The 13,841-nt window shown below is 39.8% G+C and overlaps 1 protein-coding gene across 3 annotated transcripts in view; it reads left to right on the top strand.

Annotated features, from left to right (window-relative positions):
• Positions 1-27: 27 nt before the first annotated feature.
• The window catches only part of ESCO1 (establishment of sister chromatid cohesion N-acetyltransferase 1), a 73,394-nt gene continuing 59,580 nt past the window's right edge, over positions 28-13,841 (top strand). For all 3 annotated transcript variants that reach the window (XR_009521725.1, XM_060028769.1, XM_060028770.1), the window contains exon 1: positions 28-129. The gene's annotated coding sequence lies outside the window, so the exon portion shown is untranslated. The remainder of the gene's footprint in view (positions 130-13,841) is intronic.

Genomic DNA, 13,841 nt, shown 5'->3' with positions numbered 1-13,841 from the left:
CCGGAAGTTTGGCGTTGCTGCGCCGCGGGAGAGGCGGTGGTGGCGGCAGAAGCAGCTGAGTGTCTCCCGATACCCGGATGTGAGGCGGTCTGCTAGCTCTCGTCGGACCCTTGGCCCGGAGCGAGGAAGGTACGGTAGCGTCCCGACCGCCCCGCCGCCTGCTGTCGCGTCGCCAGCGTCCTCGCCTCCCTGTTGCCAGCCCCTCCGGAGAGCCGGACGCTTCTCCCCCTTCCTGTCCGCCCCTCTGTGTCGTGCTGCCTCGCACGCCCTTCCTACTCCTCGGGTCCCGGCTCCTGGCGCCCCTGGGAGGGAGTGGGCGGCTCGGAGGCGCGGTCGCCTGAGGCAGGTAACCAACCTGCGCGGCTCGGCTGCCCAGTCGCCGCATCACCTGCCGCGGCCCGCTGGGTGGTCAGCGGTAGTAAGGGGCCGTGGCCGAGGACGGGGTCAGGCCGGGGCTCCCCAGGCGGCCGCGCGGGCTTCCGGAGACCCCGAGGTGGCGTGCAGCCTTTTGCGGCGGACGGGGAGGTGTCGGCGCCGGCCCGCAGGTTGCCCTGCCTCGTCCCCACCCCCGGCGTCTTTCCTTCCGTGCGTCTCCCCCGAACCCGCCGTTCCAGCCCTGGCGGAGCTAAGGTCCTGCGGCTCGCTCCCCTGCCCGTCGCCCCCCGCTGACCCTGCGTGAACCCTGAGGCCTCTGCAGTCTGCTGGGCGGGATGTGAGGATCCTGGCCTCACGGCCCTTAGACTGGGAGGGGAGCGGTGGCCCGGGTCCAAGGTCATAGTGTGGTTCTGGTTGGACAGGACTGTCTGGGCGCAGGGAGGGCTGCTCTGGAGTAGAAATTGGGTGTGTTGAGGGGCATAGTGAAGTTTGTAGAGATAGATGCGAGCAGAAGGGAATTGGGTCCTCGATTTTGATCACTATTCTTAAGATTGTTTTATAACGGGGGTTTGTTTTTCTCGGGCAGAATGGGAGAGATAGCAACTCCAAAAATTGGAGAACATTGCCACCCCCACACCCTTAACCTCCCCCTCCCTCATCCCCAAATGTTTTGTTTTGAAAACCCGCACGTACGGTATTTTCCAGGAGTGGGGGCGGGGGAGGAGGAAGGAGTTATATCCTTGAGGTTTTAGAAGTACTGTGCATCTTGTTTTCGGGTAGCTTTCGGTAGCTGAAAAGGGATTCTTTTAGCAGGAAGTAGTTGCAGCACACAGTATTTGAATAGTATTATCAAACGATGTTTCAGTAAATAGCCTTAACAGAAACCCGTAAAAGAATGCTATTTAGTGGAAGAGTGGGATGTCGGTGTGCTTTGTTTTTTCCTCACCTAAACGTTATTTAAAAAAAAAAAAAGGTAAAACACAATTTCAATTTCAAACATTTTGGATGCCGTGAATTATGTTATATTCAGCCTCTTCTGATTAAGTCCTTAGTTTCTGCTTTACACAAGGCATCAATACCAATGGAACTTTTTTAATTTGAAAAACTTTAAAAAAATCTCACCGTGGAATTAGAAATGAGAGTGGGATAAAAAGTGCTTAATTTGGAATCTGCAAATTCAGACCTAGAGCATGTGCAGAAATGAGAAAGCTGTAACAGACACTTCCCCCTTTTGGGCAGAATGCAGTGTATGCCCCTTAGGTCAGATGTGTGTCTTTGGAAGTACCCTTCTTAGAACAAAACCTCCCTTATGTTATGAGCTTCTGCCCACCTTACCAATTCCCGGGTAAAGAAAATATGCTGTCATTTCTCGTTGATTAGTATTATAATTCTGTAGTTAAAAAGTAGTTTTTTTTAACATCAGACCCAAACAAGATTTTGTGCTAGGCCTTTAAACCAGTAAATTATGCTTCCAGAAGAACTGAAAAAGGACCCTAATTAATGGATGTCATTAACCTCTTTTGCTGGATGGCCCTTTTTAGCCTGGTAATTCATCACAGCACAAAGCTGACTGTAATTATTCTAATAATGACGGAGACTAGCATTGCACAATGGATTTTTTTAATAGTTAAATATTTTTTTCGTGAGTTTTGTTAGCAGATTTATGTTACATGTTGAGTAATTTGAATAACCTCAGCTGAAGGTGATCAGAAGTTTAGATGGTAGGTAGAAACCAACTCCAGTAAAATTGTTACCATACATAATTCAATTAAGGGCTCTGTTAACCCCTCTGAAGCTCAGCCTTCAGTGTTTTTCTGTGCATCCCTTTTTGTTGGCACAGCGAAAGTTCTTTGGCTCTATTTCTGCATACTGTGGTTACTTTTGACAATAACATCATTCTGTTTACTTGACCATCCTGTCTTTTTTGAGGGAGCTACATCTTAAGCTTAACTTCATTTTAGTACACCTGAAGAAATCAAGATTTATGTCATCTGCGCTCTTCAGCTTACTTTAAAGATTTATGGCTTCATATGTGAGACTCATGAGAGATAAAACTCAGAATATAAATTAAAAATGGGGTTTTAAGTATTACTTTAATTTTTATTTAATTAATTTATTTTTGGCCTCACCTCGCAGCTTGCAGGATCTTAGTTGCCCTACCTGGGATGGAACCCTGGCCTCGGCAGTGAAAGGGTGGAGTCTTAACCACTGGACTGCCAGGGAATTCCCTTAAGTATTACTTTAATATAGTGGCCTCAGACTTTTTGGTCAGGATCCCTTTACATTCTTAAAATTATGTAGGACTCCAAATAGCTTTTGTTTTATGTGGGTTATATCTATTCACAGTTATTGTATTTGAAATTAACAAGTATATTTATTAATTCATTGAAAAATAAATAATAAACTAACTGCAGGTTAATATAAATAACTTTTTAAATGAAAAACTATTTTCCAAAACAAAAAAAATTAGTGAAAGAATGGCAACTGTTTTACATTTTTGTAAATCTCTTTAATGTTTGGCCTAATAGAAGACAGCTGGATTCTCTTATCAGCTTCAGCATTCAATCTTTATATGTTGTTCTGGTTGAAGCATATGAAGAAAATCTAGCTTCACACCAGTGTGTTGGGAGGAGTACTTTAATAACATTTTCAGATAATTGTGATACTCTTCTTTGACTCTACAACAAAACTCAACAAGTGGTAATTGCCTTTTTTTTTTTAAATAAAGGTTTTTTTTTTTTCCTCTTGATATTTATTTATTTTGGCTGCACCAGGTCTTAGTTGTAGCACGTGGGATCTTCCTTGCAGCGTACCCGATCCTTTTTTAGTTGCATGTGGGCTCTTAGTTGTGGCATGCATGTGGGATCTAGTTCCCTGACCAGGGATTGAACCTGGGCCCCCTGCATTTGGGATCACTGAGTCTTACCCACTGGACCACCAGGGAAGTCCCAACAAGTGGTAATTTCTTAAAGATTAGTTGCAATGTGGAATCTGAAACTATCTATATACTTTTCACACAATGTTGCATTAAATTTCATTGGTCTGTTTGTGCTTTGAATTGATCTTTTACCTGTGTATAATTTTGATCCCATGAACCCCCTGAATGGGTCTCTGGAATCCCCATGGTCCCTGTACCACACTTTGAGAACTGCTGCTTTAATGTAAATAATTTAATAGTTTAGAATTAATGTAATTATTGAAGCTGAAAGGGATAAAGGTAATATGGAAATAGAGTTGATAATTAGTTAAGTGAAATGAGTAACTAAGGTAAATATTTTTTTTCATGTTTTCTTTTCATCAAAAATATTATATCAGTAAATTAATAAATGCTTATGATGTGCCAGGAACTGTTCTAAGGACTTTATATGAGGAAATATTTCTATTGTATCATCTTTAGTGATGGTTAAGAGAAAGGCAAGTATAATTTAACTTATTTTTTTACCCTACAGATAGTACAGTCTTTCTTCTTTTTTTTTTTTTTTTTTTTGCGGTACACGGGCCTCTCACTGTTGTGGCTTCTCCCGTTGCGGAGCACAGGCTCCGGATGCGCAGGCTCAGCGGCCATGGCTCACGGGCCCAGCCGCTCCGCGGCACGTGGGATCTTCCCGGACCAGGGCACGAACCCGTGTCCCTTCATTGGCAGGCGGACTCTCAACCACTGCGCCACCAGGGAAGCCCAGTACAGTCTTTCTGACGTATCCTTTATAATGCAGATATAGTTCCACTTTAGAAGATATATAATACCTAGATAATTTATCTGTAAGGTATTTGAGATAGAAAATATGCTGATCCCTAGCATCTGTCACTGTTTATGTTTAAAATATATTGTTTTAGACTATATTAACCCATCAGAAAATTGAGTTATTAAATAAATACTAGTAGTGTTAATGAAGATAATCCTGTTGACATGGAAATTTGTTTTATTTTGTTAAATCATTTCAACTAGTATTTGAAACTTTGTTGTGACCATGGTCACTAAATGAAATTTTTCTTCAAAAACAAAAATAGATAATTTTCATAAGACAAATTTAGGTTTATTTAAAAAGCCTGATGCATATTAAAGTCTGTTTCATTTCAGATTCACTTTTTTGGTAATAGCTTTATGGAGATAAAATCAACCCTTATAGAATACAACTCTGGGGTTTTCAGTATATTCAGAGTTGTGCAACCATTACCACTAATTTTAGCATATTTTCATCATTCCAAAAATGATGAAAATACCTATACTAACATGTTATTCCTTTTTTTTTTTCCCCTGCCCACTTACTACCATCAATCTGCTTTCTTTTTTTGAAGATTTGTTTGTTCTGGACATCTCAGATAAATGGAATCAAACAACACGTGGCGTTTTGTGACTGGCTTCTTTTACTTAGCATAATGTTTTTAAGGTTAAACCATGTTGTAACATGTATCAGTACTTCATTCCTGTTTATGGCTAAATATAATATTCCATTATATGGACATACCACATTTTATTTATCCATTCGTTAGTTCATAGACAGTTGGGTTATGCCCACTTTTTGGCTGTTATGAATAATGCTGCTTTGAACATTTGTGTACAGGTTATTGTGTAGACATCCAGTTTCACTTTTGACCTTTCCCGATATATTTTACATAGATATAAACACAATATAGTTTTTTTTATATGTATAAATTTATTTATTTATTTTTGGCTGCGTTGGGTCTTCGTTGCTGTGCGCGTGGGCTTTTCTCTAGTTGTGGCGAGCGGGGGCTACTCTTCCTTGCAGTGTGCGGGCTTCTCATTGTGGTGGCTTCTCTTGTTGCGGAGCACGGGCTCTAGGCACGCGGGCTTCAGTAGTTGTGGCTCGCGGGCTCTTGAGTGCAGGCTCTGTAGTTGTGGCGCACAGGCTTAGTTGCTACGCGGCATGTTGGATCTTCCCGGACCAGGGCTCAAACCCGTATCCCCTTCATTGGCAGGTGAATTCTCAACCACTGCACCACCAAGGAAGCCCTATATAGTTATTTATTTCACGACTGATAAGTACATTCTTTTTTGATGTGAAAGATTCAAACATTGCATAAACGTATAAGTAAAATGGGGAGGTATTTTAAAAAATTCTTTGTATACCCTTTCATCTCCATCTTTTACCACCCTACAGGTAAGTACTATTGATATTTTAGTGTGTATTCTTTCAGTGTGTTTTCTTTGTGTTAGAATACTTATATACGACACATTAATTTATCTCTTTCTTACAAAATTACTTTATGCAATTTATGTACTTCTTATTTCTAATGACTATCAAAATTCTACCTTGGCATTTTGTTTTTTTCTCCTTTGGACATTTGGGCTATTTTTGATATTTTTGCTAATGTAAATGCTACTGTTGTCATCGTTGCTGTCATGTAAATTTTTTTTTTTTTTTGGTTTTATTTTCTTGATGTGGGTGGATGGTAGTATCATAAATTGTGGAGAACAGACATAGTGGAATGACCTGACTGTTAGATAGTTGAGTTTAAGGTGCCTTTAAGACATCAGGATGGACATGTCCAGTATGTTGTTGGATATCTGAGTATCACTAGGGATGGAAATTGTGTTGGGGATATTCATTTGTATGTTAATGGCTTACAGATAGTAATCGAAAGTATGAGTATAGATGAAATTATCTAATGTGTGTCTTTTGTGGTAAGAGAACAACACTTGGGGAATGTTAATTTGTTAAGAGGCCAGTGGAAGAAGAGAATTAAAAAAATTAAATTGTCCATGTCTGTCTTTTTTAGAGTTTTAACTAATAATGTTGAGAATAATGTTGAGTTTTACTGAATATCTATTATAAATCTAGTGTAATAGAGAGAATTTGTCTTTGAATGTTTGGAAAAATTTATTAGGGACGATACCTTGTATTACTGTGTGTGTTTTTGTTGCATTCTGTTAATGGTTTATTGTTGCTTCAGTTGTGACATTTTATATGTTTTTGGTTAGTGGTAATTAGTTTATGTTCTTTAAAATGCTTTTTAGTCTGTAGGTATTAATTGGGCGTTTTAGAAGGTGAGAAATACTTGGATTACCCTAAATAGTGTGTGAATGGATTGGCAGGATACACAGAGAAATAAGGAAGAGAAGACTATTTGTAGAGCCAGATCTTGTGCAAGGAAAAAACAGGAATCACCAAACACTAGACCTTATAGAAACCTGAAGATAATTCAGGACTCAGAAGGTTGCTGAGAAATTTCCTCTGGGGGAATTAAAAGGAGGTAAGCCAGATGTTCAACCAGGGATGATTTTTGCCTCCCAGGGAATACTTGGCATTGTCTGAAGATATATTTGATTGTCAGAACTGAGGGGAAGGTGCTCCTGGTATCTAGCAGGTACACATCAGGGATGCTGCTGTTAAATACCCTCCATGCTCAAGACAAACACCACCACCACCACCACCCCACCCCCCCGCAAAGATTTTATTTGCTCCAAAATGTTAGTAGTGGTGAGATTGGAAACCTTGCATGTTGGCTGCTCTTCGGTCAGTAATCTCTTTGGGGGCATAGGGGCAGGAGTTTCAGGATATAACTATTTATGAACTACCTAAGGGCCCGCACTTTTTTTTTTTTTTTTAAAGCAGGTACGTGTTGGCATGGTGAATTTTCAGAAAGGGGTTATGAACTTGACAAGCCACCAGACTCAGATTTTCAGTGAATATTTCTCTTATCTCTTGGATGTGGCAAAAGGATTGTGTAGTTGAAATGGACTAAGAATTGGTAGGTTATCAGAGTTTAGGCGATTAAGAACCTATGGTCATTCATGTGAATTTTAAAACCTATGATGTTTGTAATAGTTCGGTTTGAGAAGATTATGCTTGAAGAGTTTTTGGTGATCAATAGATTACTATAGTGAAGAAAGAAGGTATAAGAGCAGAATGGCACAAACCTTAAAAGAAAAGTGGAAAAAATTTTGCATGTGAGATGAAACTGCTGTGCTGGGAACACTGTAGGTCCCTTGATGTGATACAGCCTGCTTAGGAGGTGTATTAGTTTCCTATGTCTTCTGTAACAAATTACCACAAACTTAATGGCTTAAAACAACAAAAATTTATTTTCTCACGGTTTTAGATGCCCAGAGTCAGAAATCAAGATGTAGGCATGGCTATGCTCTCTTCATAGGTTTTAGAGAGGAGTTTGTTTTTGGCCTTGTCCAACTTCTGGTGGCTGCCCTTGCATTCTTGGGCTCGTGAGCACAGACCCCCAATCTCTGCCTGTTTTCACATTGTTTTCTACTTTCTGTGTTTGTCTCCCTATGAGTGTCTCTTATAAGGATACTTGTCGCTGGATTTAGGGCCCACGTGAATGATCCAGGATGACCTCAAGATTCATATTTTCACTGGGAAAGGGTTTATGTGGGCTTCCAAAGGAGAGGGTTAAGAAAGAGTGAGATCCACTGTGGAAATAGAGTCAGGAGGAAGATAATAAAGGAAATGATAACCGATATGAGGAGCTTGCATTTGGTTGGTGGATGTGCATGACTTCTAGGGCCTTTGAGACTGGATCTGTGCAAATTGAAGGTCTTCGGTGTTAGAAAAATGATGCTATTGATAGACCTTTTAGTCTTTGCTTTATGCCAGGTTCAAACTGAGGACTGCTGAAAAGTTGTCCTGTGATCTCAGAAGCAAAATCTTTTCCAGCTGGTTGGATGGCTTTCTGAATTTGTACCAGTGTTTTATGGAACTGAAGAGACTTTTGAAGTTTCAAGTTGGGGAAATAGACCTTAAGTAAATTATTTTGGAATTGAGAGGTGTCCTGAGCTGAATTCTGCAGTAAATCTTTTGACAGAATTACTACACCTTGAGATGGCTAGAAGTTTCCAATGATGTATGAAATATCAAAAGCATGTTGGGCAAAATAGTCCTAGGGTTGCATAGAAAAAAGGCTGTTTGATTTTAAGAAGTGTTTTTCTGGTGGGCATGGGGGTGGTTACATTGAGGTGATAGGGTAGTTGTTTTTATTTGACTGGTTGATGTCATGTATTAATAGAATTCCTAAAATTCAGTCATCTCTGTGTTCCTTTTATCAATTTTACTTGGTAGTGGTGGACCACTTGGCTATGCCCATGTTGTGTTAAAAATGCTAACTTGTTTTAATTTAAGGCTTTCATGTATCTTTTTGTATATGAGATTAGAAATGTGTGTGTAGTGTGTGTGTGCACATGCACATGTGCACACTAGTTTTGTTATCAAGACAAATTTTGTATTATTTTGGGTAACTTGTTTTTTTGCTGCATTCTGGAACAGAAAAGTTACCAGTTATTTGAAAGCAGAGCTATTCCTCTGCCTGGAACACTTATTAGTCTCAGGTGGGAATATGATTAATGCAGTCAAGGGATAGCAAGGGGGCCAAGAAAACTGGAGCAGAGTGACCAGGGGAAAAACTAGGAAGTAGTTAATAGTTAATATGAGCCTTTGCTTTTGCTCTGATTGAGATGGGAAGTCACTGAAAGGTTTTGAGCAGAGAAATAATGGAGCCTGACTTAAATTTTAAAAGGACTACCTTGGCTGTTTTGTGTAAGAAGCTGAAGGGGGCGGGGGATGCAGGGGAGGGAGGAACAAGGCTGAAGGCACAGTTACCAATTAGGAAGCTGTTGCAGAAATCCAGGTGAGGGATAGTGATAGCTTGGACCAGGGTGATAGTGGTTGAGATGCTAAGTGGTCAGATTTTGGATGTGTTTTGAAGGTAGGTGAGTTAATGATGGCTTGAGTGGATATGAAGTTTAAGAGAAAAGTTGGGGTTGACTCCAAGGCTTTGTTCTAAACAATTAAGGATGAACATGTCATTTACTGAGATGAGGGGGAAAATCCTTTGGAAGCTTTAGGTTTAGGAGGCAAGATTAGGGGTTCAGTTATTGACATGTTAAAGTTTCAGATGTTTAGTAGTTCAGTAAAAATCTCTATGAATAGTATTCCTGTGAGTTTAAATTTTTTGTATTTCAGATTATATTCTCAGGCATTTCTAGATTCTAGATTCTTTTTGTTCTCATTTTCTTTACCTATTGAGTAAATTGGGATAAATTATTTTCAGAATTTCCATTTTGGTGAGATTTTAAAATACATGTATGCGCATTCTAAATTTAAAAAATGGTTAAAACCTTTATATGCCTGACCTGTTGAGTGTCAGGATAAATGGACAGAAATGCAATAAAAGTGGAGAACTTTCTAAAAAATTTCAAAGTAATACATGTACATTGTTATTAAAGTCAAATTGCACTAAAAGCCATACAGTGTTGAATATCATCCCACTCCTCACCTTTCCCCATCTCCCAGTACCTTTCTCCAGGAGCTGCCACTTTCACTGTCCTAGCTGTTTTCTTTATATCTAGCTCCATAGTTTTGGTGGTATGCAATAACTTCTATATTTTGATTGATCAACTTCAGATGTTATTGACTTTTTGCCTCCATAGTTGAGAATTGGCTCTCCTGCTTTCTTCCCCATATACCTTAATAGAGTTACATTTCAAATTGTTTAAGCCAATAGTGAGTGGTACTATAACTATGTAAATATTGTTTACTGCCGAGCTAAGTATTTTTCTGAAACTATATCCCCCTTTTCACTTTTTCATGGAGTTAGTAATTGCCTCACTTTTCTTTTGCTTAATTTCCTAAGATGTTAGGGCAATTTTTCTCCCCAATGTCCTCAACCCCATGTCACATGCAATTTTTCTCCCCAATGTCCCCAACCCCATGTCACATGCCCGACTATTATTTTTTGTACTCAAACAGCAGGTCCAATCCCTTCTCTAACCCACCCACACTACCTTCAGGGTTCCTTTTGGGATCCTTCATTCCATCTATTTCATTGTGGGTTGGTTGCTCTCTTGGCCTGTTCTCTAAAGTGTTTGTGCAGTTAATACTGCCACTGGCAGCAAATTACTTACATTCTTTGAATTCTCAGACTTTTTGGGGGGGGGCCTCTCATGCAGCTTGTGGGATCTTAGTTCCAGGGATGGAACCTGTGCCCCCTGCAATGGAAGCATGGAGTCCTAACCACTGGACTGCCAGGGAATTCCCAGAATTCTCAGACTTTTAAATTTTAGCCCATTGTGGTGGTTTTCCATTGCCTTTTTGGATTTCTTTCTCCTTTCATCTCTCTTCCTCCTTTTTTTTGTGATGAGCTTGTTCAAATTTCTTGTCTGTTTTTTCCTTTGATTGGCTATTTTATTGATTTGTAGGATTTTAATAATATAATCTGTACATACTAATCTTCTGTAGGTTACGTTTTACCTTTTACATTTTATATCTATGATCAGTCCATTTGGCATTTGCTTTCGTATATGGTTCGAGGTAGGAATCCGGTTTCACTATTTTCCCCATATGATATCCAGTTGTCCCAGCACTATTTCTTTAAAAAATCTATTTTCCCAGCTATGGTATTGTATATCATAAACCAGTTGACCATAAACGTGAGCCTGATTCTGGGCACTCTGTTTTGTTTTGTTTTTTTCCGACATTTATTTATTTATTTGGCTGCGCCAGGTCTTAGTTGCGGCACTCGGGATCTTCGTTGCCTCGTGCGGGATCTTTTAGTTGCGGCATGTGGGATCTAGTTCCCTGACCAGATATCGAACCCAGGCCCCCTGCATTGGGAGTGCGGAGTCTTAACCACTGGACCACGAGGGAAGTCCCTGGGCACTCTGTTTTGTGTCATTGTTCTGTCCCATTGGTCTATTTGTCTATCCCTGAACCAATATCACACGTTACTGTGGTTTTACAATAAGTGTTGATATCTGGTAGGGCAGGTTCACCCACCTTGTGGTTTTCTTAAGTGTGATTTCTTATGGTTTATGTAAAACAGATTTTTAAAATTTCCAAACATCTGGGCATTTTCTACTTAGACTTTTGTGGATTATTCATTTCTAGTATAATTGCATTGTGATCAGAGAGCACTTGTGGTATCATTCCTTAGATGTTTGTGGAGACTTGCTTTAGGACTTGTATTTGGGGACACCTTTGTAAATGTTCTATGTGTGCTTGAAAAGAATATATTTTGCAATTGTTGGGATAATGTGTATATATTTGTTTTTTTTAATTATTTTATTTTTTGGCTGCGTTGGGTCTTCTTTGCTGTGCGCGGTCTTTTCTCTGGTTGTGGTGAGCGAAGGCTACTCTTCGTTGCAGTGCGTGGGTTTCTCATTGCAGTGGCTTCTCTTGTGGCGCACGGGCTCTAGGTGCGCGGGCTTCAGTAGTTGTCGCTTGTGGGCTCTAGAGCACAAGCTCAGTAGTTGTGGCGCACAGGCTTAGTTGCTCTGTGGCATGTGGGATCTTCCCGGACCAAGGCTTGAACTGTGTCCCCTGCATGGGCAGGCGGATTCTTAACCACTGTGCCACCAGGGAAACCCCGTGTATATCTTTATTAGTTCAAGTTTAAAATTACTTGTCTTGTTCATAATTCTGTATAATTAGTTCATAATTCTGTACATTGAATTTCTTGTTCATTTGTTTTGTTTTTTTGTCTGCTTGTTCTATCACTTGCTGAGAGGGGTGTTGCCAAATCTCTAAGTTACAGTTTTGGATTTATATATTTCTCCTTGTAGTACTTGTAATTAGGGGACTCTATATATCAATTTGGGAATTACACATTTTCAGACTATGTTTTTAGGTGTGTGCAGTTTGAAATTGTTACATCTTCCTGTTGAATTGAAGCATTTATCATTAAGGTATGACTCTTTAATATTGCTTTTTGTTTTAAGGTTCTTGGCTTTTTGGTTTGGTTTGGTTTTTACCACACCACGCCACTTGTGAGATCTTAGTTCCCTGACCAGGGATTGAACCCGGGCCCTCAGCTATGAGAGCATGGAGTCTTAACCACTGGACCACCAGGGAAATCCCCTAACAGACTATTTAATGCTTTGGTGTGCTCTAGAGCAGGTGCTGATAAACTGTTTTGTCCCTTGGGCCAAATTTAGTCAGTTCTCCTCCTTTCCTTCATTCCTCAAAATGGTTTTACATTTTTTTTTAAGGGTTGTAAAAAAAAAATAAACAAAAAACCAAAGAAGAATACGTAATCATGACTGTATGTGAGCTACAAAGCCTAAAATATTTGCTATCTGGCCCTTTGAAGAAAGAGAATATCATGTGAGTCCACCCATGACAATAAATGGTCTTATCAAGCCTTATATTCCATCTTTGTTGGTTTATTACCTTTAGATTCACTCTTGTTCTCCAGACTCCTATTGATGGTTAGTGTAGAGACTGTTTCCTCCTAGGACTGGTCTCTTATTTCTTTGGACTGTGTTGGGATCTAATTCTCATATGACTGGGGAGAATTGGTATGTATTTCTTTTTGAGGCATCTGCTCCAGGTGCAGTAACTGAAAGGTTTTAACTCAGAAGGCTGGTTGGGGGTGTGTGTACCTTTGTAGGCAAGGGATTTGGGAGTTTATAGAGTTTTCAGCCTCCCTGTGTCTGCTCTAGATGTCCCTGCATCTTTGTCTTGAGTTCCCATTTACTACCCACTTTGTCAAAAAATAGGAGCCCACTGGTAGTACTCAGCAGGGTGGGAACCTGTATCATTTCTAGCAGATATACACCAGAACAAATACTAATTTTTTATTCTAGTACCCTTCAATTTGCTAATATTTCTGTTTGTCCTTAAGCTTTGGGTGATTTAAGGAACATTCTAATCTGTACATGAGTGTAGATGGATGAATGCTGCTGCCCCTGTTTACTTCCTGCTTTTGAGACCTGTAACAGAAATGATCATGACCCATTGAATACTGGGCACGAATCCAAGAAGGAGGCTGTCGGTGGAGGACACACATTTTTTTTTTCCTACTGTGAAAATTCCACTTCTTCCAAGTGCATCTTGTATTGGATACGTGTAATGCACTGCTACTCTGTGTTCTGCCTATTTTAAGGATACAGAAATTGTAGCTGGATGGTCTGTTAATATCAAGCATAAAGTTCTCAAAATAGATTATAAACACAGGTCTCTCTGATTAGGACCCCCTCCCCTTGTGTATCTGGAGAAACTGAGTAAAAATTAAAAATAAGTAGAAGCCTTGGGTTGATACTTAATTCTGTCTTTGGAAGCTACCCCATATGGGGCAGCTGGTTCACAGAGACTTTGCTTCTCAAGAATGAGAAGTGGGATTAGAAGGATGGAAGCAGCTGCTACTTAAGGTCAGTGTTGTTCTTGTCTCCATGAAATTTGGAGCAATGTACAGAATTGACAGTTTCTGATTTGCTGTTGTGCCTAGAAATTAAAGGTAGCCTAGTTTGCTTTTCTCTTTTTTAAAAAATGGTTTTAGCAAGAAAAAAAGGACTCAGGTTACTAACGTGAGGAATGAGAGGGGATATTACTAACAACCTCACAGAAATAAAAGAGGATTATAAGAGAATACTATGAACAGTTGAATACACTAACAATTTTGATAACCTAGATACAATGAAAAAATTCCTAGAAAGAGATTGAGTCAAGAAGAAATAGAAAATCCAAATAGACCTATAACAAATGAAGAGATTGAATTAG

The sequence above is a fragment of the Delphinus delphis genome, chromosome 13, assembly GCF_949987515.2.
Source record: "Delphinus delphis chromosome 13, mDelDel1.2, whole genome shotgun sequence".
Taxonomy (NCBI): Eukaryota; Metazoa; Chordata; class Mammalia; order Artiodactyla; family Delphinidae; genus Delphinus; species Delphinus delphis.
This window is presented reverse-complemented; position numbering and strand designations above follow the sequence as displayed.